Source organism: Sorex araneus, chromosome 2, assembly GCF_027595985.1.
Source record: "Sorex araneus isolate mSorAra2 chromosome 2, mSorAra2.pri, whole genome shotgun sequence".
Classification (NCBI taxonomy): domain Eukaryota; kingdom Metazoa; phylum Chordata; class Mammalia; order Eulipotyphla; family Soricidae; genus Sorex; species Sorex araneus.
The window spans coordinates 328,718,635-328,745,164 of record NC_073303.1 but is presented as its reverse complement, the minus strand read 5'-3'; the positions used below and the strand labels follow the sequence as shown (position 1 = coordinate 328,745,164).

Below are 26,530 nucleotides of genomic sequence, written 5' to 3'. Positions count from 1 at the left end.
GAGCAAAGAGCGGAAGCAGTCAGAAGGTGTGCATGCTTCGTTTGCCAATGCTCAAGCTTTTTCTTTTAGGATCAAATGACTAACTACCTCTTTCTAGTTGGCCTCTTGATGACTTTCTTCAATCCATTTTGCCTTAATCAATATGTGTTCTGAGCAGCACTGCACTGGACTGCCATCCCATCCTGTTATTCATCGATTTGCTCATACTTCACTGTCGCACTGTCATAGCATTGTTGTCCCATTGTTCATCAATTTGCTCTAGCGGGCACCAGTAATGTCTCCATTGTGAGACTTGTTGTTACTGTTTTTGGCATATTAAATACACCCACGGGTAGCTTGCCAGGCTCTGTAGTGTGGGCGGGATACTCTCGGTAGCTTGCAGGGCTCTCCAAGAGGGACCGAGGAATCGAACCCGGGTCGGCTGCGTGCAAGGCAAACACCCTACCTGCTGTGCTATCTCTCCAGTTCAGGAAATTTTAATAGGAGAGGAAAAATATTTCATGACTAAATAAGCAACTTTTAAATTACCTATGTCATGCTAGTTTGATAATAAATAAATAAATAAATAAATAAATGGCAGGGGACAGAGACAGTACAGTGGGCAGGGCTCTTGCTTTGCACACAGCCAACCTGAGTTCAATCCTCAGCACCTCATATGCTACCCTGAGGGCTGTCAAAACTAAGCCCTGAGCTCTTCAAAGTGTGACCAAAAACAAAACAAAACAGATAGTTGGCAGATTTTTTGAGTATATATATAATATATATTGTTAATAACATTTACTAATGGCACACCATTAAATTAGATATTTAGATAGGTTGACTCATTTAATCTTGTTAAAAAAAACCTCTGATATGTCCATTTAATTATCCTCATTTTTGGATGAGAGAACTGGACTCAGAACATTTAATTATCTTGTCCAAAGTTATCTAGCTAGTTAGATGACTCAGTAAAATACAATCAGATTGGTGGGTGGAGATGGAGGGAAATGATGCTCCTGAATAAAGCCCAGATTTGTGCTACCATCACAAATCTGTTTACACTGCCCAACAAAAAAACACCCGTAACACTTCAAATTTTATCATTTAAATAAAAGGCAAATGATTTGTAATATTTCCTAGTTGCTGATGGGTTATGTTCAAAATAGTTTCAAAAATCAAATATACAAAATAGAGTTACTGCATAGGGAGAAAAAAATCAGATAGCCAAACATCGCTTAAAGAATCTAAAAATCTAGGAGTATTTATATAAAATAGATATCATAAATTAAATGGTCCAGATGGAAACGGCTGGAATTCAGTGAAAATTTACCCTGGTGAGGGAAAATCGCAGACTCCAGTGCATGGTGAAATCTGGCTGGATTTTGGAGGACATAAAAGGTTTTAACCTATTATTTTCAAAGAAATCTATGCTCACTGCAGTAAAACAAACTTTCTAGAAGGAAACGAAAAGAAAAGAATATCCCTGACTCTCCTTGTCCTACTCCTCGGAAAATCTGCTGTTAGCAACTGTCAAGTCGATAGAATTTAAATACAGGAAAAGAAACAAAAGAAGAAAGAACTGCCAGAATAGCACAGTCCTGATGAGCAGGGGCGGTCATAGTGGAAAACAGGTTTGATGTAAGGGATTAATTAAGAAGTGAAGCTAAGCGACACTGGAGGCAGCTGTGACTTCCTGTATTTGTCCCACTCACATTGGAGGGTACCACAGCTGAATGTGCTCAGATTTGGGAGTGGGGGTGAAGAGGATGTAAGGAAAGAAAATGGAAGGAATTCTGACCCTCATGGTCATAATGACAAACTGTAAGACTTTGACAGCCTCTTGGAACAGTGAATCTGTATGAAAGTTTAATCGGAAGAAGGGGACCCAGGAGGCTAAAGTACTATAAATAATAAAATCCTATAACTGAGCAGTGGCAGCAGTAGAATTCATTCAGTACAACTACATCTATAACTTACTAAGGAAGATACTGAGACCAAGAGAAGTTACAAGATTTGTTCAGATGTAAAATGACCGTGAGAAGAAAGTTACAAAGAACTGTGAGAATAAAACTTCATTGATTCATGATATATAGAAGAATTAAACCTTTATCATTATGGATTAGGAAAAAATAGACTTTCTTTAAATAAGATCTGTGCTATAAAAAGAATAAAAATTGCATTTAAAGTTTAAAGTAATTTAAACTTTAGACTTTAAAGTTTAAAATATTTTTTCACGCAAAGACATCACTAAATCCACTATCTGAAAGATCAATTAAATGCATATTAATGAACAGAAGTCAGGCAGGCATTGCAAATATCTAAAGAACTCATAAATCTATGAGGTTTTGAATTTTAAAAGCAGAGAAAAGTAGACAACACATATAAGAAGACAATATGTGCAAAGAGGCATTCCCCAGAAAACTAAGTGCTAAATAAGAGAAGAAAATAATTGTACGCATTACTAACAATCAGCTAGGGAACAATATAATAAAACTACAAGAATATACCTATTCACATCCACAAGACTGATAAATAGAAAATGTAAAGATTTGGGAGATGGCTCGAGTGGTTGAGAACATACCTAGCAGCTGTGATGGCCTAAATTTCATCCCCAGTACCACGTGACACCCATAAAACCACAGGGTGATCCACCCAACTGTCAGGCCTACACCAACAACACAGAGCCCAAACATCAGAGTCACCCTAGACCCTACCAAGCACCACCTGGTGTAGCCCCTATAAAAAATAAGTAGAAGAAAATGAAACAAATTCCACCATCCTGAAATGCTACTTGTAAAAGATACCTTAAGGTATCACACTTTAGTTAGCACAAAAAAATGTGTTTCTGACTGGTCACAGCAGCTATTTAGAAAATACCATGAATGCCAAAAGATTAACATAATCACATATTATACACTAGAATACCATAGAAGAGTAAAAATGAATGATATTATCTATGCACATCATCACACAAATCAATAGAAGCAAAGACCATGTTACTATATACATAATTTTTAAAACATCAGAACAACAATATAATGTAGGTTTAATGCATAAAAATAATCTATTAAGAGATGTGATGAGTAATACACAAAGTTTCATATATAGATTACAGTTGGAGGAGCTGGAGTGACAATACAGTGGGTATGGTACTCGCCTTGAACATGGCTGACTAGGGTTCAATCCCTGGCATCTTATATGATTCCCTACCATTGCCAGTAATAATTCCTGGCAGAGCCCCTGAGCACTGCTAGGTGTGGATCCCTGTAGGATAACATGGGGTTTGTCTTTTTAGCCTTGCTGCAGGGAACTTAGTTTACTTTAAAGCAATGTCCTATCTGTATGGACACAGGAAGACAGTTAATAATATTCTTTGTAATTTGGGAGCTTATTGACTCCAATAATATTTACTCCCAGACATCTGATTTCTCAACTCAGTTGCCCTTAGTTCCTAGTACCCCAAAAGCAGAGTCCCAACAAGGAACAGAATGGACCCAGGGCAAGCTGTGAGCTACCCTAGGATCAAAATGCGCCAGACCAAAGTGACACAGTACTCAACTATGAGTTGAGAGCATGGTCATAGACAAATGCTGTCATGATCCAAAAGTAACAATGAGACTAAGATCCTCCTGGGGTTAGGAAGACTAACCTGGCCTGAGGACTGTGGTCTGGAATATATAGTGAATGTCCTCAGGAAGAACCAAACTTTAAGTCTGATATATCTCTTACTAAGCTCATACAGAATGACATTGCTAGAAATATTAGAAGTAAATATGCTATAACTATTTAAACTGATTATTAGCTGAGGAAGGAAGAAAGGCACCTACCCTTGTTTGGACCTCACCCTTGAACAGATTTCCTAGTAATCTCCTTAGATGAGATTTTGTTAATCTCCTCGAGAAATGGTCTTACCCTTCTTTGTTGATTTGTTAATGTTCAAGCCACCTTTGTGTTACCACCATATGTAATTTGCTATATAAACTAAGACTGTGGGGGAAGCAGGGGAGACAGAAGACAGGAGAGACAGAAGAAGACAGAAGAGACAGAGGGGAGACACACAAGAGGACATGGGAGAAGAACGGAAAGACACACCAGAGGACATAGGAGAAGAACAGAGAAGACACAGAAGCAGGGCAGGAGACTGAGAAGAGACAGAAGAAGACACAGAAGCGGAGACGAAACAGAAGAAGACACAGAAGCAGAGACAGAGAGAGGTCAGAAGAGACCAGAGGAGAAACTACAGAAACCTTGACAGAGAGACAGACAGAAGAGACACAGCGGCACACACAGAAGCAAGCAGAGCACAAGGAGCTAGTCCATACACAGCTGCTCGAGAATACCGAACGCGAACAGCATGTGTGAAAGAGAACTGCCCCCAGTGCCCTCGGACAACAGAATAACAACACACATTGTTTCCCCCTCCCGCGTGTGCCACCTTTGTAATTTTTTACAGTCCCCAACAAAACAAAATGAAAAACAAATTACAGTTAAAGGGAAATCTGTTTGTTTGCTTTTGACATAGTTTGTTTTTTGGGAATTGTCATAGCTAATAGTATTTCTGGCCTTTATACTCAGGGATCACTACTGGCAATGCCCAGGAGCCCATGGGGATTCCAGGCATTGCACTGAAATTGGCCAAAGGCAACAGAAGTGCCTTACCTGCTGTTTTTCTCCCCCTCCCCCTCTCTCCCCCTCTCTCCCCCTCCTTCCCCCTCCCCCTCCCTATCTTTCTGTCTCCCTCCCTCTCTCTCTCCCCTCCCACAAGGGGAAGATGTTTGAAGACACTACTCTAGAAGTATCAACAGTATGTGCAATGACATATAATCTGGGAAGAATTTACAAATATCTTTAATACTTATTAATGTCTATGCTACAACTAAAACACTTCACAATATTATATTCAAAGAGAAAGAATAGTTATAACAGTGGCACTTGGTGAAAGAAGAAAAATTTCAAGTATTATTTGAATGTTGAGCTGGAGCAATAGCACAACGGTAGGATGTTCGCCTTGCACGCAGCCAACCCATGTTCAATTCTTCCACCCCTCTCGGAGGGCCCGGTGAGCTACCGAGAGTATGCTGCCCGCATGGCAGAGCCTGGCATGTTACCCATGGTGTATTTGATATGCCAAAAGCAGTAACAATAAGTCTCACAATGAGAGACGTTACTGGTGCCCACTTGATCAAATTGATGAGCAACAGGATGACAGTGACAGTATTTGAATGTTATTCAAAATATTTCAAGTTTGTTTTTCTCATTTAGATTTCTCTATACTTTGTTCTCAGAATGAATTGCTCAGTGTCAGTCTCCTACTGCTTCTCTCTGTGCCAATATGAAAGCAGATTGATTTTGCCAGTCCAAGAGGCCACTTTTTCATATCACTGCCTATTCAAATCCTCCCTTCCTCCAAATAATTCTAAATATTCTTGGATTTCTACAAGAATGGAAATTATTCATGAAACAGGAAACAAGTGTTAGTGAAGCTGTGGAGAGAAGGGAATCCTTATACACTGCTGGAAATAATGTTTGTGCAGCTATTGTGAAAAGCAGTTTCTATCTCAAAAAATTAAAGATAAAAATTCTATGGAATCTATAAAATTCTATAAAATCCATGACACTTCTGACTACTTTTTTCAAATAGTAGGTAAATTCTACACTACGTCTAGGTATTTACTCAAAAAATATGACACATTCATGTGGAGAGATAAATGCACCTCTTGTTTATTGAAGCATTATTTCAAAAGTCAAGAACTGGAAATAACCTGTTTCCACTGAATGCTCAATGGATAAAGATGTAATACAGGGACTGAAGATACAGCACAGTGGTAGGGTCCTTGTCTGTTATGGGACCAACCGATTTGATATCCAACATTCACCTGGACCCCTGAGCACAGTCAGGAGTGATCCCTGAGTGCAGAAACATGAATAAGCCCTGAGCATCGCTGTGTATAGCCCTGAAACCAACCCCCCACCCAAAAAAGACATGCCATTAAGTCATGACATAAGATAAAATCTTGCCATTTGCTGGATCATGAACAGACCTAGAGTGTATTATGCTAACTGAAGCAAACCAGGTGGAGAAAGACCAACACCAGGTGAGTTCTCACATGTAGCCAACAAAAAAATAAACCAAATGAACTAAATGGAAACAAAAATCAATCTCTTGGACTAAAAGGCAAATTAGAAGTAACCAGAAGGAAAAGGGGAAAGCTAGAAGCTGGGGCATCAATCAAGATAAAGGGAATGTACTGATTTCAACAATACATACTAGACATAGCTATAATATTATATGGTGATGAGTCAATAAAAATTAGTATTATTTTTCTAAAGCCATTAAAATCCTCAACATGTTGTCTCTTTCCTACTCAATGAAATTCATCTCCAAGTCTAATGAAAACTCACCAGAGGAGACAGGGGGCAGAAACATCTCCACGAACCAGGAATGTGCTATGCCAAGTTAGTTTAGCTGCAAGTCTCAGAAAATGTTTTGCCTTGCCTTAAAAGTTTTCCCTGTATTCCTGTTTAACTCTTACCTATCCATGAGAAACTTCAGATTTTCATTTTCATTTCATTTTCAGCTAAATATTATCATTTTTATGAAGCAGTCCACTACAATCCTATTTTTTGTGAGCTCAGCTCCTTCACCAAAAATCATTAAATGTGAGTGGTCCCAAGTATTGAGCATTTTGTTTTATTCTGTAACACATTCTTACCAATTATTTCCAGCATGTTACTCTTATCCTTTAGATTTTAAACTTCCCACAGATTTGAACTGTATTTGTACTTTGATATTCTCCATACTAGCACATACACAAGAGAAAATTTGACGTTTATTATCTAGATACCTTAGGATTTTTTATCAAAGCGAAATATTTTACATTATCAATAAAGGCAAGTTTTAAGAACTATAATCTCAAGTTCTGAAATATAGGGGTTATGTCCACACGCAGACTGAATCTTACTTTTGTAGGCTGAACAACAGATCTAACAGTTAAAGCAAGGACCCAATTCACAAAGTTGTGGTCCATTATCTCACCAAAGCATTCAAAATTACAATAATCACTGAGTTAACTAGATTACATACCTGGTCAGAAATCAGTTTTAAAGCAAAACAACAGGGGCTGGAGAGATAATACCTCAGGTAGGGAACTTACTTTGCATTCCCTGACCCAGATTTATTTCCTGGTATCCCATATGATCCCCTGAGCACCGCCAGGAGTGATTCCTCAGTGCAGAGCCAGGAGTAACCCCTGAGCATTGCCAGGTGTGGCCCCAAAACCAAAATTAAAATTAAATGAAACAAAACAACAAAAAAACCCTCAGAGATATATCTATAGGCCTGAAATTTCTATATCCCTTTGAACAAGAATGATTCCATGCACATCACAAATACGTATAGAAAAATCAACCTCATGTAAGACAATCCATTGTAAAAACTTCTATACCATCCAACCCCCATCCCTTCTGTATTGATCTCTTTTCCCTATGATCTGATACAGTGCTTCAATCTCAATCCCCAGTGAACATCTGCATCCTCTCCTGAGGCAAATCCTACAGAAGACTTTGGCTCTGTTATCACTTTATGCTTATGATCTTACTGCACATAAAGAGAAAATGAAATACAAAACCAAGATATAAATAAGTATCCAATTTAGCGGAGGCACAAGAAGGCGAATTTCAACTCTATGGGGTACCAAGTCTTGAAAGCCAAAATAAATTTAAGATACAGGAAAGTAGGCTGGTTTAACTATTAATATGCTTATTTTTAGCAGGATATGGAATAGAATGATGGGAGTTTTGTTTTGCTTCTCTTTAATCCTTATTTTATTTTGAACTCCCCTTTATTCAGTAGACATCTGCAGGTTCCTTCAGAAGGAAACTTAGCACCACCATCACATGTTAGTCATGTTGTTTTCCAGGTATTAGGAGAGAAAACCTAGTACCCAAGAATGCCAAGTTTGTGAAAGCTTGAGAGTCCATTCAAGTCATATAATACTGTCCTCAGTGATCCTTACATAGTTGCAGTGCAAATCAGCACTCAACTCATTACATTCCTTCAGTCACTCAGCCAGTGTTCATTGAACCCTTCATAAGTGCCCAGTTATATTGGGTGAGCATCCTATATTTTGATTTTGATCTTCTAGAATACACAATTCAGTTCTGTGGGGAGGCAGATTGGATCATTACAAAAGTCAACACAATTATTTACTATAAGACCACTGTGGGAAAAAAAGTATAAAGTACTAAAACCACATTCAACTGGGGAGCTTTGCTGACTAAATGACTTTCAATTGAGATCTGGAGGAGACGAGATAGTGTAAAAAATCATTCTGAGTGTGGGGAGGTATTTTTTTATCCTGTTCACAGAAGCTACAGTCAAGTGAGTCTCATCTGAACTGCTTAGGCAAGCTTTCACATAATAAATTGTGTCACTGCTTCGTTTCCCCAGCTGCCCTCCCCAGCTCTAAATCGGAGAGAGCATCCCCGTTTGAGAGAATAAAAGATGACTTTCTTTTGGATTCATGTCTGGGAGAACTTTGAAGCAGCTGACGGTGCCTTGCCTTTTTGCTAGAGTAGTAAGATGAATCATATCAAAGAACAGTTGTTTGCAAAGTCTGAGACAAGATCAAAATGCCATTTTCCTCTGAAACTGCAGCGTGTGTTTTGTAAAGACATCTCCGTGATATCTAGCAGGGAAATTTGTAGTCCGGAAATAGACTTCATACTGAGTTTCCACTGAGACTGAAACCAAGAAAGAAAGGGTCTCCAGGGAAAGGGTATAATCATGAGGTAAGAATGAGGGTTAATGCCAGTTCTCTTATCATACACTCATAAATGTTCTCTAGTAGCAGAATTAAAAGGGAAGTTACTCTAGCAGATGCTTTCAAATTAGCCAAAACCGTGTCATAGAGTAAAGCAGCAAAGCTGGATCTATGCCCAGAGAGAAAGAGAGAGAGACCTTCCCACGAGCCGCCTGAGGGAGCCAGTTAATGTCTCAGAGCCTTTCTGCTGTAGATGGAGATGTCTAAACTAGGGAGATAAGCATGTGCCAATCCGGCTCTCCTCTTCCAATTGCTTGTCCAAGACTTAAACAAGGTCACCATCATGTCGAATACTAAGAAAACCTAGCAAGTTTGGATAGCTTAAACACTGCCCAAATACACTTGCTTTTGTGTTATGGCTCACAAGGCTGATCCAAAAATCATTGAGGGAAGGAGGAGCTAAAAGTTGTCAATGATCATACGCAAGCAAATAATGATAAATGACTATAAATAACAAGCAGTTCAGTTTACATCAAATTACATATTGATGAGAACTTGCATTTTCATAGTAGAGCAACAGCCTTGATATCTGGTGTATAACAAACCCAAATGGAGCAAAGCATCTCAGTTATTCTGGATCTCATATCCACAAGAAAAGGCCCAGGAATCTGAGCCATACATCTATGTATGAGGAACCTGGAGGTGCATAGTCCTCCAAAGTGGGTGTCAGTTCTTTTCTAGTGATCAGTAACTTCTACACAAAAAAGGAAATGCCAACAAGAAAAAAAAATTAAGGAAGAAGATACCTCCCAATTATCACTCTATTCCACTTTTCTGGCTCTTACAGTTTACTACAATGAAGGATGTAAAATTGCTGAATCAAGAGTCTCTACGGAATACCATCACTTTATGTACTTGCCAATCTTTGTGCAATTAGAGTGATGAAGAAAAGACCTCAAAGAGAGACTACATATCTTTTTAACCTATCAACACCCCATTTTTCTTATTCACAACCACATTTTGCTTTGCAGATTTGTGAGTTGTATGTAAGGTTACAGAATAAGTAGCAACACTTGCTCTATCTGGAGCCAGTATATATAAATGGCTAATGCTTTATTTAGTAATGACACATGTCATTATTATGCAACATTAATGACAAAACATAGTTTTATCTATGTGGCACATAATATACACTATTCTTATTTGCATAAGCCAAATAGTCAAGCATTGGGGAAAAAAGGAACTGATACTTGGTATCTCATAGAATAATTATACTGCATAATAAGTTACAGTGAATAACTAAAGATCAGTATTAAATCCTCTTCTGTTGGGGCCAGAGAGATAGTACAGGGAGCAAGGTGCTTGCCTTGTACATGACTGACCCTAATTCAATCCCCAGCACATCAGATGGTCCCCAAACCACAAACAGGCTAGTCCCTGAGCACCACTGGCTATGACCCCAAGTCAAAATAAATAATCTCTGTTGTATAAGAGTATTTTGGAACTTCCTAGAAACGACAACCACAGCAATTCCTGACAGGTCATGTATCAAGGAGTCACCTTTACCAAGCCATAATGGGAATCAGGCTAAAAAGGCCTCAAACTAAAAAGAAGAAAGTTATTTGGAAACCAATAAAATAATTCAACTCTCTTTCCCAAAGCCGAATTATAAGTTCTTAGAATCTTTCAGCAATAGATGCGCTAACACACACTACGGGATGCTTTTGAACTTGTGAGTGTCTTGACAGCACACATTATTTTCAGAAAGCCAGAAAAAAGCTGCTGGTGATTGCGCTACTTTAAAACAAAAATGTACTAAGAGAACAGCACACCACAGAATAGATTTGAAGTATGAGAGGTGAGAATTGGAGAAAAGTGTTTAGATTTTTCAAGAGTCCTTTTAGGCTTCCTGAGTTTAGTAGAGCAGTTACCAAACAAAAAGAGAAAAGTTACCAAAGAAAATAATAAAACTATGTTTTGTCATTACAACTACATTATTTTTTTAATTAAGAAAAAAAGGCAAGATTGGTTTCTATAGTGATGAATTCTTCATAAAGTCTTCCAATTGAATGCTTCCTACAAGAAAATATCCTTTTACATGGGACAGAGTTGCTGTAATGAAAGATGGCATTATCTATGGAAATGATTGAAGATATCTGAATCTATAATGGGTCCTAATTATAAAAATAGTTACATATCATTTCCTATTTTGAAATTTTAAATGTAATCTAAATCAAAATGCTGAATTGTTTTCATAAATAAGTTGCTACACAAAAAATAGGTTATTTTTTTAAGTTGTAGCTAAAATCATTACCATTCTATCTAATCTCTAAATGAGCAATTAAAATTTAATTCCCCTCTTCCCACTTTTAATTTTTTATTAAAAAATAAAATAATCAATCTGCATGGCTATATGGAACAAAGACATCTAATAGAGTTCAAGTACATGCAATTTTTTTGCCAAGTTTGAATCAAAAGGACACTTAGAAGAATTTAGAAAATAGAGCATTGCTTAGCTTTAGACTATTTTTTTTTCTATATAGGCTACTTAGCATATTGAGAAGAACTTCTTGCTTTCAATAATTGTTGATGTCCTGTATCAAGGTTCAGTACTAGAAGAATAGTTTATGTTGAAAAAGAAATTAAGAGAGGCCAAACCAGGAGCTGAAGAGACAGTATTGTGGATTATGTGTTTGTTTTCCCATGAGTGACACAGGTTCAATCCCCAGCACTCCACTAGGTCCCCACCAGGAGTGATTCCCTGAAGGAAGAGCCAGGAGAAAATCCTAAACAGTCCCAGGTGTGTCTCATAACCCCCCAAAAATTGTTAAACCAAGAAAAGCTTTCCCATGTGTCATACTTATGGATTTATTATTTCCCCCAAAAGCACAATTGCTGTGTGATTTTAAAAGTTTTATCAGGAAAAAACATACTTCATAGTTTGTTAAAGAATCTAACAATTTAATCTGTCAGTATTCTGCTTGTGAATCTACTTATAAATATTTTATTTATTTGGCCAACTGGACTTAGCAGATGATCCTTAGGAAGAGAGACAGAAAAACTGTTAGAGCATATTCTATATTTGCAAATGCATCCAGATCTTTTCACATGCAGGTAACTAATATTTTGTCATAATTGAGTTAGTACATTGAAAAGCAAAGCCACAAAAATTTTGATCTGCAACTAAAAGTATTCCAGAGCAGTGATTTCATGGCAGTAACTGAGCTAATAAGTCCAAAGGAAATTAATAACAAAGATACTGATAGCTGACTTCCCAGAATATTAATTTTGAGAACCATGGGCAGTTTTTATAACCTAAATGTTTGTTACTTATACTTCATTCTTGGGGGCTTTTTTTTTTAATTTTCAGTAAAGAAAATTTTTATCCTTTTGGCATTAAATAAATTAGGGTACTTGTACCATTTCTCGATTTCATGTCATTTCTATTTAAGTTTGAGAAAGATTACTGTTCTATGTGCAAAATTTCATACGCCAATAGAAAGTTGGATGTTGTGCTATATATAGCTTTCAAAGGGCAGTTAGCTTCCTTTGTGGCCAAAATAATTTGCAAGATGCTGCCTTGGATCTAAAATCGCTTTCCTTGGTCTAAAGAGTCCTCATCCCAATGTATGACTTTGACAACTCAGGTGGCCCCATCCCTGCTCGACAAAGCCATTCACGGACAAAAGCCAAGGCTGCTCTCCCGAGATGGCTTTCACCGCTGCAATTCGATAACTTCATTTCAATTTCCTAACTTCCCGGGTTCTGCCAGGGCCAGTCGAGAACAACCATCTCTACCCACCCCATCCCACCAGCTCGAGCTAGGCTCACAGTGTCACGAGTGGACAGTCCTGGTTGAGCCCCCAAAGAAATAACCTCCCACCTGCCGCCCGGCCCAGGCCCTCTTGCAACCTCACACCCCTTCCCTCTGGCTCCTCACCAGCCCGGATCTCAGAAAATTCCGCAGCAGAAGCGGCAGGGAGCGAAGAGCGCCTGGCAGCCGCGGGCCGGCACGGGCATCAGCGTGCGGAGCGGGGGGGCCCCCCCGCGCCCCGGGCCGCCCCTTCTCACGGCCTCAATGCAGGGTCTTCATCCCCCGCGCGGCCCTCCCAACGCCCCTCCCGCAGCTGCAGCGGCCGTCAATGAAAGTGCAATTTGTTAGCTCCCGGCCCCGAGGAGAGATCCCTGCTCCGGGGGTCGCTGCCAGCCCCGCTCATTCAATTCGTTCCATACCCGGTCTCATTGCTCGCCACGGGAGTCGCTGGCGGGCGGAGAGCGACACTCCAGTGACCTCCCCCTTGGCCCCGGTCCTGGTGCGTGTGCGTCTCTGTCTCTATCTCGGTGTCTCCGCGTCTCCCTTTGTGTCTCTGCTTCTCGGGCTGTTTCTTTTGCGCGCGCGCCACCACACACGCACACACGCACACACACATACATACACACCCCGGACGAAGCTCTCTATCCACCAAAATGTCACCTCAAAAACAAGTGCAACAACTTGCTTCCCCAATGACCTGGCAGTCGGAGGCGAGATCCCATCCGTGGAAGCCCCCGCCTCCCCTGCAAGGTGCATTCAGGGTTGGGGTGCAGGGGGCGTGTGAAATTGCCCGGGAGGACGCGGAGCGGGGTTCGTCTCCCCTCCCCCATCCCGGACCCTGGCGCAATTGGAAATCCGTGCCCTCCGGGCCCCTCGGGAGGAGCCGCGACCACCGCCGGCCCGAGAGTCGCTCCCAGGGCCCTGGGTTCCCGGAGTGCCCCAGGGGCGGGCTGGCAGCAGCCTCCCGGGGGCGCCCCCAGCCCCGCATTACCTGGCCCGCAGTCCGGCCTCGCTCGGGTCGTCGCTCCTTCGGTCCCGCTAGCCTCGGAGTAGGGGGCGATGAGAGGAGGGGGAACCTCGCTGCGAGGCGCGGGCGGGGAGCCGAGAAGCCGCCACGGCGGCCGCTTGGGCGGCGAGGCTGGGCCGGCCACCCGCCCGGGTGCAGGTTAAGGCGCGGGGAGGAGGAGCCCGGCGGCCCCCGCCCCACCCCCGCGCCCGCAGCCAACCGCGCGCCGCTCCCGGCCTGTCCCCGCACGTGCGCCCGCGCCCCCGGCCTGCGGGCTGGGCCGTGGGCGGCAGCTGCACCGCCGGGGCCCGCGCGCCGAGCCCCGCATCCCGGGATGCAGCCGGAGGCGGCCGGCTGCGGTGGGCGTGCCCCGGCCGTTCCCCGGCGCAGCTCCGCCGCCCCTGCTGCCAGCCCGGCTCCCACCGCGTCTCCGAAGAGGGGAGACGGGAACTTCCAACAGTTCCTCTAGCGGGCGGCCGCCGCCGAGGGGCGCGGCGGGCTGGCGGACCCATCTCCTGTCCCTACTAGAATCGTTCAGAAGCAATCTCCCGGGGAGAGAATCCCCGACTCACCAGGACCCACTTTCCAAGCCATCTTGATTACTTTCGAGTGTTACTCCTCTGCGCCCGAGTCTCCCTATCTTGACAAAGACCGGGCTGGAAGATTGAATTCGATTACAGAACATGCGCGTATGTGCATAGGGATTTTTGTGTGCATGCAAGGCATGTGTGTATGCGTGCATGCGTGTGTGTATTCAGGCATGCATATATGCTGCTTACCTACAGATAATTTAGAAAAGTGAGACCCTTTTCCTCCTGACTCTGACCTCGGCGAACTCCTACCCAATTGCATTTTGGAAGCCAGTCCCAGTCGCATAAACTCAAGGACCGACCGCATCTCTACGTGCTCTGAAAATAGGAAAAATCCACGTGACTTCAAAGTAAGAATAGAGATAAATGATGTGAAGAGGTGAACTGAGATGTGGGTCAGAGAGAGAAAAAAGCCAATCAAATTACGGAGAGTTGAGCTACTGAAACACAAGCGTTCTGGATGATACTCGTTAAGATAATCAGGGTTAATCACCATCTTCCTGTTGCCTTCTGCTCAAAAAAGAATGTGTATTTGAATGGAGAATGCTCTTTGTTCTATAGCTCTCAGACAGAACATTATGCCCAAAAAGTATACAATCTTCTTTATATAATTGTATCTATAAAGTTAGAGCATAAAATTTAGCATCTGCTTTGTGTGATAGCTAATTATAAATATTAATAGAAAATTCTTTTTAGAGAAAACACTTCTGAAAATGCAAAGTGATAGACAGTTCCATAAAAATATGACTCAGATAAATAATCGCTCTTCTGCAACTTCACTGAGTGATTTTCCATTGAAGAGGAAAAAATATTTAAACCACGAAACACTGAAAGAAACAGTGGTGAATTCTCTCAATATTAACTATCACCATTTCCAATGCTTTAAAAAAGCTCTAAAAGATACTCCCAGCCAATTCAAGTGACTATTTAGAACACTAACCTTCAGATAAGTTGCCACCAAAAGGCAAAGCACAGACACAAATAAAATTGCCTTATAATCTGAAAAAGAAACTACCCTGCCTTCCATATTTGTAAATGTATTTAAGCCATTGAATTTTTAATGAGGTCATTTAAAAAGGCCCTGTACTGCCAGACCCTTCATCAAATCTGGAGGATACAAATAATATTACTTAAAGAGGTAAATACATTTTCTCACAAAATTATTATGATGCCTTTCACCTAGCAGCAATACGATCTAAGTAATGCTACTACTGTGGATTTTCTCACTGAAAATGCCAGAATTCTAATTTGACTAACAACAAAAGCAATGTATTAGAAAGATATTAAAAGCTTCTAGAATTGAGAAATGCTAAAAGAAGGCATGAGTGTAGGTAATAGTAGAAGTTAGAAGAAAAAAGAACCCAAGTTATATGGTTTGATGTGGCACAATCAACATAGTGAAATACCAACACTTTCTTCCAAGCCCAGGGCTGATTTCAGATTCTAGATTGTAGATCAAAGCATTTGACTGGCCATATTAGAATAGGGGAGAAATATTTGTTTCCTTGAATGAATAGAAAATGTCCACCTGGATTTACTACCCATATCAAAGAAAGTATGATGTGATCTAGATAAATTTTCAACATGATCACGAAATCCCATTAATCATCGATTTCTCGGGCGGGCTCAGTAACATCTCATTTCGTCCTTTCCCTGAGATCTTAGAAGTCTCTCTTGACTCCGCCCTCCCAAGGATGTCACACTGGAGGCTCTTTCAGGGTCAGGGGAATGAGATCCAGCTTGTTACTGGATTTAGCATATGAATACACCATGGGAAGCTTGCAAGGCTGTCCCGTGTGGCCAGGAAACTTTCAGAAGACTGCCAGTTTCTCCCAGAGGGAGAAATAGGCTACAAGATATCATAGGCTTCTGGGAGCTGGATTTCATTCCCCTGATCCTGAAGAGCCCCCAGTGCACAGTTAGGAGGGTCGAGTCAAGATGGACTTCTAAGATCTCTGGGAAAGGACGAAATAAGATGTTACTGAGCCCACCCGAGAAATCAGTGATTAACGGGATTTCGTGATTCGTGATAAATACCATTTAAACGATGACTTGGAGGGTCAGAGAGATAGTACAATGGGTAGGGCTCTTGCTTTGCACACAACTGACTAAGGTTTAATTCCTGATACACCTTCCCTCCCACCCCACCCCCAACCCCCAGTATTGTCCTCTGAGCCCGCTAGAAGTGATCTCAGAGTTCAAAGCCAGGAGTAAGCCCTGGACACCACCAGGTGTGTCCCAATAGATAAATACAAAAATAATCTTTAATAAAAATAGTAGCTAAACCTTTTACTTAGATTTCATAAAGATGTGCTGGGCAAATCCACCTGAAAATTCCACAGGTGCCCACATTTTAACAAGTTCAAGATAAACACATCACCTCCTAAACTTGCCTCTCATTCAGTTGTGTTTGTTTCCCTATTATTCTAAGTGGATTTATTGTGGTTTCTTCCCCTAGACACCAATGCCATAAATCTCCAAGTTATTTTAGGCTTCTGCACTCGATAATCACTTACAAGCCATCACTTAGCTTTGCTGACTTTTACTGTCTGAATTGATGTTAAATTGTTTCTGTATTTCTATTTTTATCACGTATTCTTATCAATCTTTGGGCTGGAGCGATAGCACAGCGGGTTGGGCATTTGCCTTGCATGTGGCTGACCTAGGTTCGATTCCTCTGCCCCTCTCAGAGAGCCTGGCAAGCTATGGAGAGTATCGCATCCACACGGCAGAGCCTGGCAAGCTACCTGTGGTGTATTCCATATGCCAAAAACAATAGCAACAATTCTCATAATGGAGAATTACTGGTGCCCACTCAAGCAAATCGATGAGCAACAGGATGACGGTGACAGTGATTCTTATCAATCTTTACCTTTGCACCTCTAAGTTACTTATCCATCCAATTTCTTTCCTTTCTCCCAGCCTTGCCTCCTCTTGATTGCAGCAACAGTGGTCTTCTGAATATGCAACTATATCCATGTAACTCCAATGTTTATCTAAAGTTAGTTCCTCTAAAAAGTTATAAAGTTTAACTTCTTATAATGGCATGAAGGCTTTTCATAAATTTATGTTTATTTTCTTCTAAGTCTCTGTTCCCCTGATATATATACTATGCTTCAGTAAATCAGGATGCTGCTTATATCATTCATGTAATATATTCTGAAAGATATCCATTGTTTTCTCATCTACTTTGTCTTTAGAATGCCCTCTCTTTGCTTTTGATGGCTAATATTTATTTATCTGTCAAAGTTTCCTTCAATGCAACTTATGACTGAATCATTAGGCTGAATTAAATATTCCAAGTTTCATTTTGCCTTGTTATTGTATCAAATTTTACCATATTATATTAAAATTTTCAGATTATCTGTGTTGTACTTTTGAGAAAATTACCACTCTTTATATCCCTAATATCTAGCATAGGAATTACCTCTTATTAAAAAAAGATAACATATTTATGAGTCGGAAATAAGCTTACTTTTAAACATATTTTGAGATGTCTGTATATATCTTAATATAATTTAGCAGAAGCCTCAGTGATGTAATGTAAGATGTGGCCAAATTTTCAATCCCAGTTTTAATGAATGGAAAATTGCATTTTTCATACTAAACAAATGCAAAAAGTATGAAAGCAGTGTTTAGTTTTTCTTTTCAATAGTCAAACCAATAAATGTAAAGTGTTGTTACCAACAAATGCTTTTCAGTGAACACATTTGCTTTTAATTTATTTAAAATTCTATTCAAGATGCAAATGAGGAATGCAAAATTGATTTAGATTCTCCTTCAACCACTCTTTTATATGTCATTTTTGTTTGTAGATTAATCTCTACACAATGCCCCTTCATCTTATCTTCTCCCTCAGACTCCCCTTTATATTTTACCCAGGGCTATGTGGCCATCTGGCTTTGTTCTGATAAAGGTAGTCTAATTATGCCTACAATCAAAAAGTTCCTTTGTATTTCCTATTCCCTTGACCTAAAATTAGAATTATATGCTATGAATAACAGAATTCAACAGTCCATTAGACTTCCATGGCATTGTATTCTCCTGATTTTTTTCTAGTTCTCTACTCCTAATTCTCTTATCTCACTTAGTCTGCAGTTATTGTGTCTTCAAGGTGGTTGTTGACCTCATTGGTGAGAATACTGTATGAAGAGAAGGGGGTCCTTGGTTTATAAATCTCAGCAATAGCCATAGTAAAGTAGGAAAAGCCTAATGTTAGAGGTTGGAGGAAGCCAAAGTGTTATGAATTCCCAGAAAGTGAAAGAATGAAAATGTTTTAAAAGACAGCACTGTTGAACATTAAAGAGACAGGATACAGAATGAGAAATGTCAGACAATCAACTCAACAGGAAGAGTCCTTTCACAATGGAGATTTTTACTTGATCATCTAATTGCACACTTAAATATATTATAATTTCATTACTCAATTTTACATAATATAGCTGAAAAGATTTTTTCTAAGAATTTAGTTTAGCAAGATATGTAGCGCTTCTAAAAAATTGCTTGTAATTATGTAGCATTTTTAATTTCTCCAGACATAAACACTCCTGACAGACTAGATTAAGTAAAATTGTTTGTAAACAGATAACAAAATTAGAGTTTGACCTTTAATTAAGCATGAAATCCACCAGTGAACTGGAATGCATTGTTAAACTCAATATAGATTTGACTTTATACTTGCTTTGAATGATTTTATTCAACTATAGTTCAGATTTAAAATATTTATATAAAGTGATATGTGTTCTTGATTTGTTGAAGACTGCCATATTAAATACGTCCTTCATTCAAGAGTCTAAATGAAGAAACAATTCATAAAGTGAAATGATATGAAAGTAGCAAATATTAATAACTTAAGCAGCAACGTGGTCACACACTTGTGTAAAATTTATTTATTTTTTTGTTCAGCAAGCTTAAAAGAAAAATATTCACCCAACCTCCTTTTCAGTAAGAGTATGTGTATTTAATAAAAATTTTCAGTAAATTTCTGGTGACTACATGAATGAATCCACTTAAGAATTATGCACTTTAAGCTCGGTTCACAGTAGCAAGAATCTGGAAACAACCCGAGTGCCTGAAAAAAATGACTGGTTAAAGAAACATTGGTACATCTACATAATGGAATACTATGTAGCTGTTAGAAAAAATGAAGTCATGAAATGTGCTTATAAGTGGATGGACATGAGAATATCATGCTGAGTGAAATGAGTCAGAAAGAGAGGGACAGATATAGAATGACTGCACTCATTTGTGAAATATAAAATAACATGGTATGAATCTAACACCCAAAGACAGTAGAAACAATGGCCAGGAGGATTGCTATATGGTTGGAAGCCTGCTTCATGAGCTGGGGAAGAAGGCAGTTGGAATATAGAAGGGACCACTAAGTCAATGATGGTTGGAGGGATCCCTTGGGACAAAAGATGAGTGCTGAAAGTAGACAACCAAACATGATGGTCTCTTGGTATCTATATTGCAGAACATAATGCCCAAACTATAAAGAAAGTAAAGAGGGAAATGCCTGCCACAGAGTCAGGGGGTGGAATGGCAGGAAGGATACTGGGAACATTGGTGGTAGAAAATATACACTGTAGGAGGGATGGATGTTTGAGCATTACATTACTGAAACTCAGTCATAAAAGCTTTGTAACTGTATATCATGATGATTCAATAAAAAATGGTTTAATTTTGTTTTATTTGATCAGAAGTGGGGCTTTGGACCACATTTGGCAGTGCTTATGGATTATTCCCAGAGCTCTGAGCAGCAGTACTCAAGGGACCACAAAGTGCCAACATTACTTAGTGCCAGGGATCAAAGCTATGTCAGCCACATGCAAGGCAAGTGCATTAGCCCCCATACTGTCTCCCATTCCTTAAAATAATTATTTTAAGATGACAACTACAACAGAAAGTAGAGGTAGTGAAAAGTTCTTTAATGTGGATGAAAAATAAAACCAAAATTCTAGAATTTTCTATAGAAAAAATTATCCTTCAGGAAACAATAATAAAATTTTGCCTTATAATAAAATAAAACACTAAAAGCTTACCACCAATTCTTAAAAAAAATGTGTATCTGCTTCAGTTAAAACTTAAATTATCGTGAAAGTTCTGAAATTCAAATGGAGAATGGTTCTGATTTAGTGAACCTCAAATAATTTTCAAATAATAATGAAGACATTGTAGTCATTAAAATGCATACTACATGTCTAGACATTAATGAATTATAATATTTGGGGAAAGTTATGAACTATTTAAGCATTTTATGGTGTGGGTATTTTTCAAAAGTTTGATAAAGACTGATAAACATTACATGATATTTAGCTAATTATGTATACCTTGGTAATAAGTAACTAAACAGATTGCATTTTCAAAGTAGTCAAATATAAAAATTAAGATCCAATGAGGAAAAAAGTCATTACTTATTTTGAGGTGTTTACTAAATATTTAAGTATTTATTAAGTACCAGAACATATATGAAGTCTCAACAAATTAGTAGTAGCCACAACAACAATACAGTTAAATTAGAAAGCAAAACTATCACCACAATAATCAAATTAAATATATATGTTGAAAGGATAACTACAATCTGAACATATGAAAGACACTTTTTGTAGCATTCATATCAATTGATGATTTAAACAGTTTAAACTTAGGAATAGAAGAGTAACTTAACACAAGAAACTCTTAGCAAACATTAGAATAAACATCTGAGGTTAGAAATATTTCTTTTAAAGTTCAGAACTGGGTTGGAGGCTGGAATGATACTACAGCTGATAGGATGTTTGCCTTGCACACGGCTGACCTGTGTTCTATCCTCGTTATCCCATGTGGTCCCCTGAGCACTGCTAGGATTAATTTCTTAGTGTAGATCCAGGAGTAACTCTTGAGAATTGCCAGATGTGACACTAAAAGCCAAAAACAGAAATAAAAAATGAATAAATAAAGTTCAGAACCAGCTGAGGATCTATATCTTACCTATTAATGTTCACAGCGTAACTAGAGAGATTTTATATTGTGCAGTAGAACAAGAAAATAAAATACAAAGAAATTTGAAAAAATAAAAATCTGAGCTGTGATTTTAACAGAAATGAGAATCTAGTATCAAGTATATTATACAGTAGAATCCAAAAATAAATTAAATAACTTTTTTAAAAAAATCTGCACTAGAAAGACTCATAATTCTCTTGGAAGAGACCATAAAATGACTCATATGCCTCCAGACCCCACTTCAGGCTGTTTCATTCAGGGCATCCAGGAGGGGGACAGGTGAAGCCCTTCCACACCCAAAGGGACCCAACCCTGGCAGCCAAAAAGCTCCAGAACTCAGCCAACACCATGCTCATGGCCGCTCTCCACATGCTCAGTCTGAGCCCCACCCATGAGTGAACTTACTCCTGGACATCTCACACCTCACACCACTCATATTCCAAGAGTGCACTGCATTTGATGGGGTGTAAATTAGAAGGCAACCAATCTTAGAGGAAATTTATTTTTACAGATATATATATAGAGAGAGAGAAAGAGATAAGGATATCTATATCTTTCTATATATAAGCATACAAGTCTCAACCTTTAACAACATGTTAGTGATTTCTTATAGAAGTGCTTAATGGCCCCTGGGTGAAATACAACAATCTTCACATACTTTCCTCTAAGGAAACTCTTTTTGGAGCTTTTTCACCGGTGGCTTATTTATAACAAAATAAATTATTTCAGTTCTGCTTTTGGGCAAAGTTTGGGGTTTGGGATGGAAACATCCAATATATGGTGGTTGGAAGGTGTAATGGTGGTAGGATTGGTGTTCAAATATCAAATGTAATCAAATATTGTGAACTATTTTATAAAAATAAAATTTAAAAGTTTCTGGACTATAAAAAATTATTCTGCACCATAAGCAGAAATGAATTAAATAATTATTCAAAATGCATAGTCTGTACTTGTTAGAAAGTTTGCATTCAAGAAATGGTAGTTGATGATATTCATAATAAATATGATTGTTATGGTGTAAGCATTAGAGTGATAACACATCAAATAAATTGTCTTATTGTAGCAATCTAAAATCTGAAGCAGAGCCCTAACAGTCTCCACAACAATTAAACATGATAAGACTATATTCTAAAGTTTATTTGAGTATTAACAAATTTGTTCTTAATTTACACAGATAGAGATATATGCTTTGTATTCACCAAAATTTCATTTTTACTTTCTCCTGACATAGGAAGGAAGTGCTAGCCCAACTTTAAAAAACTAACTAAAAGTTATAGCCATATTAAGATAATGTAGGTATAAGTGATGAATACTTTTCTTAAGTTTGGAGCATAGAAATATTTTATAGTGCCTTGCACTATTCTGGATGAATATTGACACATAGAGTTAGTACTGTGTTAAAAATGGCAAAGATGCCAAAATATACCCTGCCTTACTATTTGTATATTTTATGAACAAAGAGCATATTTTCTATCGCTTTAGTGACTAAAGTTTTAGGATGTATCAGCAGAGAGCTAGTGTTAATTTACCTAATACAGAAAAAATGGAGTGTCTATTGTGGTTTCAATATTTTCTAATGCAAAACTATAGTTTAACACAAACAGTTCTATTCTATGTTTGGGAATACAGATTTTGAGGTTAATTTTCCTGAGACCCTCAAGGGCTAAATAGAAGAATTAAAATTTTAACTTTAGTTTCTTTGCCTCAGAGATATATATTTTCTCAACATATCCTCCTGAATTACTTAGTTGCCATAACAACTGGATGAGAAGCATTTTATTTATGATAATTTTATCAATAAATTAAAAAACACAGAAATTTTGACATTTGGAATCACAAATAAGTAAACTATTAAAGTATGAGAGACAAAATTTTACAAACCCAGATTTAAAAAGGGGCCATTTCTTTTGTAGAAAAAAGAAACCTTAGGTTATGTTTACTTTTATCTGTATATACTGGTCCTAAAATGTGATTGGTATTTTTAGTTGTTACCATGAGTTTCCATGGACACAGAGTCTCTTGCCCCTGAGCCTGGCTGTCTTCACCGGGGGCCCCTCGGAGAGCGGTGGGTTGAGTTTCCCTCCCCGACCCAAGCAGAGCCCCAGCAGCCGAAGACCTCTGGAACGCACCACAGTCGTGCTCAAGGCCACTCTCCACACATTCGGATGAGCCTCCTGCATGAAGAAACAGGCAGACAAACCCAGGTGTGTGGGACCCGGGGCTGAGATCTCCAAGCCTGCTCAGATTGGGACAGGGCTTCCTCCACCCAGACTCCCCAATCTCCAGTAGCTTGGCAGCCACACCCACAACTGCCCCCCAGCACTGTGTAATCCCGTCAATGGCCAAGATCCAGAGACTATAGAACAAAGCTCCTGGAAGCGACCTCTTTTAGCCTAGTTCTCCCTCTTAGAGAATCTGGCAAGGTACCGAAAGCATCCTGCCCGCACGGCAGAGTCTGGAAAGCTCTTTGTGGCATATTAGATATGCCAAATACAGTAACAATGATGGGTCTCATTACCCTGACCCTGAAAGAGCCTCTAATACGGCACCACTGGAAGAATGAGCAAAGAGAGGCTGCTAAAATCTCAGGGCTAGGACGAATGGAGACGTTATTGGTGCCCGCTCGAGCAAATCGATGATCAATGGAATGACAGTGATACAGTGATACCATGAGTTAGGAAGCAAATTGGAAATTTTATTAGTATACAAAGTTTAAAGTTAAACTTTGCAGACCTTTCTCCCTGCTCTGTGAAGTAGAATTTTGCATGAAGGAGACGGTGGTCAGATCCTGTTTAGAATTTTGGGACAACAGCAACATCAGTCAGGCAAAACCTTTGATTGAATATGATGTGGTTCATTTTGTTGTGGAACTGTCCACCGACAGACTCCTATGTCCAACATTTAGATTCAGCCTTCTGGAACTGTGAGTGACCATGGATGGTCTGGTTGACAGGATGAACTCAGACAGTCTCTCACCCTGTTGTTCCATTCTAGGCCATGGGTCCCAATGTGGAGCTCTTCAGGCGACCTTCTCGGTCCTATCTTGGCATTAAAATCACCAACAATGATCTTGTAGAAGGTGTAGTTTTCTTTATAGAACTTCTCCAGCTCCATGTGGAACTTCTCAATTTCTTCTTCATCATTATTGGATGTTGGTGTGTAGACAATGAAGATAGAAACTACTGGAGTGAGCCACATCTATTCAAGCATAATCATCCAATTTGGGTTGTTAGGCATTAGAATGAATCAATGCTCATGGCCATGTTCATGTTGACAAGGACACCAACGCCACCAAAGCCTCTGTTTTCACATGTTCCAAGGAATAGTTCTTCTCCAGTGTTGAAAATGAGAACTCCCAGAATGACCACCAACTGGGAGCTCTTTGGTACTATTGCAGCAACATGGGAAGATGCCATCGTTGACAACATCGACAAGGAATATGATTGACTGTTTCAGCACCTCCATGATTGTGTGAAGAATGCCAAGAGTGGGAAAGCCACAAACAGACGCCTGTCTTCGGAAACCCTCAAGCTCATTCGCCAATGTGGGTTGGCATGAACCTCAGGCAACCACAAGCTAACGTCTGAGCTCACAAAGCTGTGCAGAGAAGTGTTAAAGGAAGACGTCAAAGAGAGAAGAGCAGCAGTGTTGGCAAATGCAGCAGAAGCCAAGAAAAGTATTCACAATGCTTGCCTGTCCTTTGCCAACTACAAGACTAAGATGATTGCCCTCCAACGTCCTGATGGATCTATCACATCTTCCAGAAGGGCAAAAAATCCTTCTTCCAGAAGGATTATTCATGACTTCTACTCAGATTTCTTTGACAGCCATGTCTACCTGCCCACATGCCAAATTCCACAGGATGGATATGTCGTTCTCAACATCCTCCCTTCCGAAATCTGACATGCCATTTCGTTGGTAAAGGTACATACAGCATTCTGTCCAGACAAGATCAGACCAGAACACCTGAAGAATCTGCCACCAGTAATAGTCAATACGCTGAACTGGCTCTTCACAGGCTAACTGTCCATATGCAAGTTTCTATCCCAGTGGAAAACCAGCAGGACCGTTCTTTTGTACAAGAAGGGAGACATCCACAACATCAGCAGCTATCGCCCAATCTGCCTGTTGCCTGTCATGTACAAGTTGTTCACTTGAGTCATCCTGAGTAGAATAGGCAGAACACTAGATGAAGGACAAGCATGCAAGCAATTCAGGTTCCGAAAAGGATTCAGCACCATTGACCATATCCACACAGTGACCAAGTTCATTGAACTTTTGCGAGAGTTCAAGATGCCACTCTATCTAACATTCATTGACTTAAAGAAGGCCTTGTGTTCTGTTGAGACTGAAACGTTCATTGAATCCCTAGCCAAACTGGGAGTTCAAACTCAGTACATCAAGATCCTCTGCGAGCTGTATTATGGATTCACCACCAGGATCACACCATTCTACAAGGAAGTGATCATTGATGTAAAGAGATGGGTTCGGCAGGGTGATACCATTTCACAAAAACTCTTCAGTGCCACCCCTGAGAATGTCATGTGACAACTAGAATGGGAAGGGTTGGGAGTGAAGATAGACAATCGGCAACTACACCACCTCAGCTTCACTGATGACATCATTCTAATAACACCAAACATTAGCCAACCAGCACAAATGCTGGCCTATTTCGACTGCGAGTGTGGAAAGGTCGGACTGCAACTGAATCTCACCAAAACAATGTTCATGAAAAATGAACTAGTCCCTGACGTTCCATTTGCCCTCAACGAAACAAACATCTCTGAATGCAGCAGCTATGTGTACCTCGGTCGAGAACTCAACATGAGGAACAACTTGGTGTCAGAACTGCGCAGGAGGAAGAGAGCAGCGTGGAACACCTTCAAGAGCATTGAAGAAGTGGTTAAAAGGACAAAGAATCTCCGGCTCCAGGCATATCTTTTTGACTCCATTGTTCTTCCTGCACTAACGTACACCTCAGAGACCTGGGCCCTACAAAAACAGGATGAGAATGCTAGTCGGGTATCCCAAAGAGGAATTGAAAGACCTATTCTTGGAGTATCATGTTTCACTCAAGTGAGAGAAAGAATCTGGAGTTTCGTCCTCTGTCAACATTAAGAATCAGGGACACCTTCTTTTTTGCCAAGGCATCAAAAATCAGATGGGCTGGACATGTAATGCGATTCAGAAACGACTGCTGGACTAGCACTGTTACCGACTGGATTCCACAGGATGTCAAAAGACAGTGTGACCGCCCTCCAAAGAGATGGTCGAACTTCTTCCTTAAAGCCCTGAATGAACAATTTGAGGCTCTTCCTGTTCCTGGAGCGAGCAGATACCATTGGGCTACCCTAGCATGTGACAGGGACGAATGGAGACATTAGTGGCGCCCGCT

General features: G+C 39.8%; 1 protein-coding gene across 6 annotated transcripts in view; it reads right to left on the bottom strand.

The window, feature by feature from the left end:
* DLGAP1 (DLG associated protein 1) overlaps window positions 1–14,440 on the bottom strand; it is a 938,748-nt gene extending 924,308 nt beyond the window's left edge. For 4 of the 6 annotated variants that reach the window (XM_004605986.2, XM_055129438.1, XM_004605987.2 and 1 more), the window contains exon 1: window positions 13,547–13,777. The gene's annotated coding sequence lies outside the window, so the exon portion shown is untranslated. Of the gene's footprint in view, window positions 1–12,974; window positions 13,127–13,546; window positions 13,778–14,340 lie in introns of those variants that run through there. The other 2 variants (XM_055129437.1, XM_055129435.1) reach the window with 2 other exon arrangements.
* Between the last annotated feature and the right edge of the window lie 12,090 nt (window positions 14,441–26,530).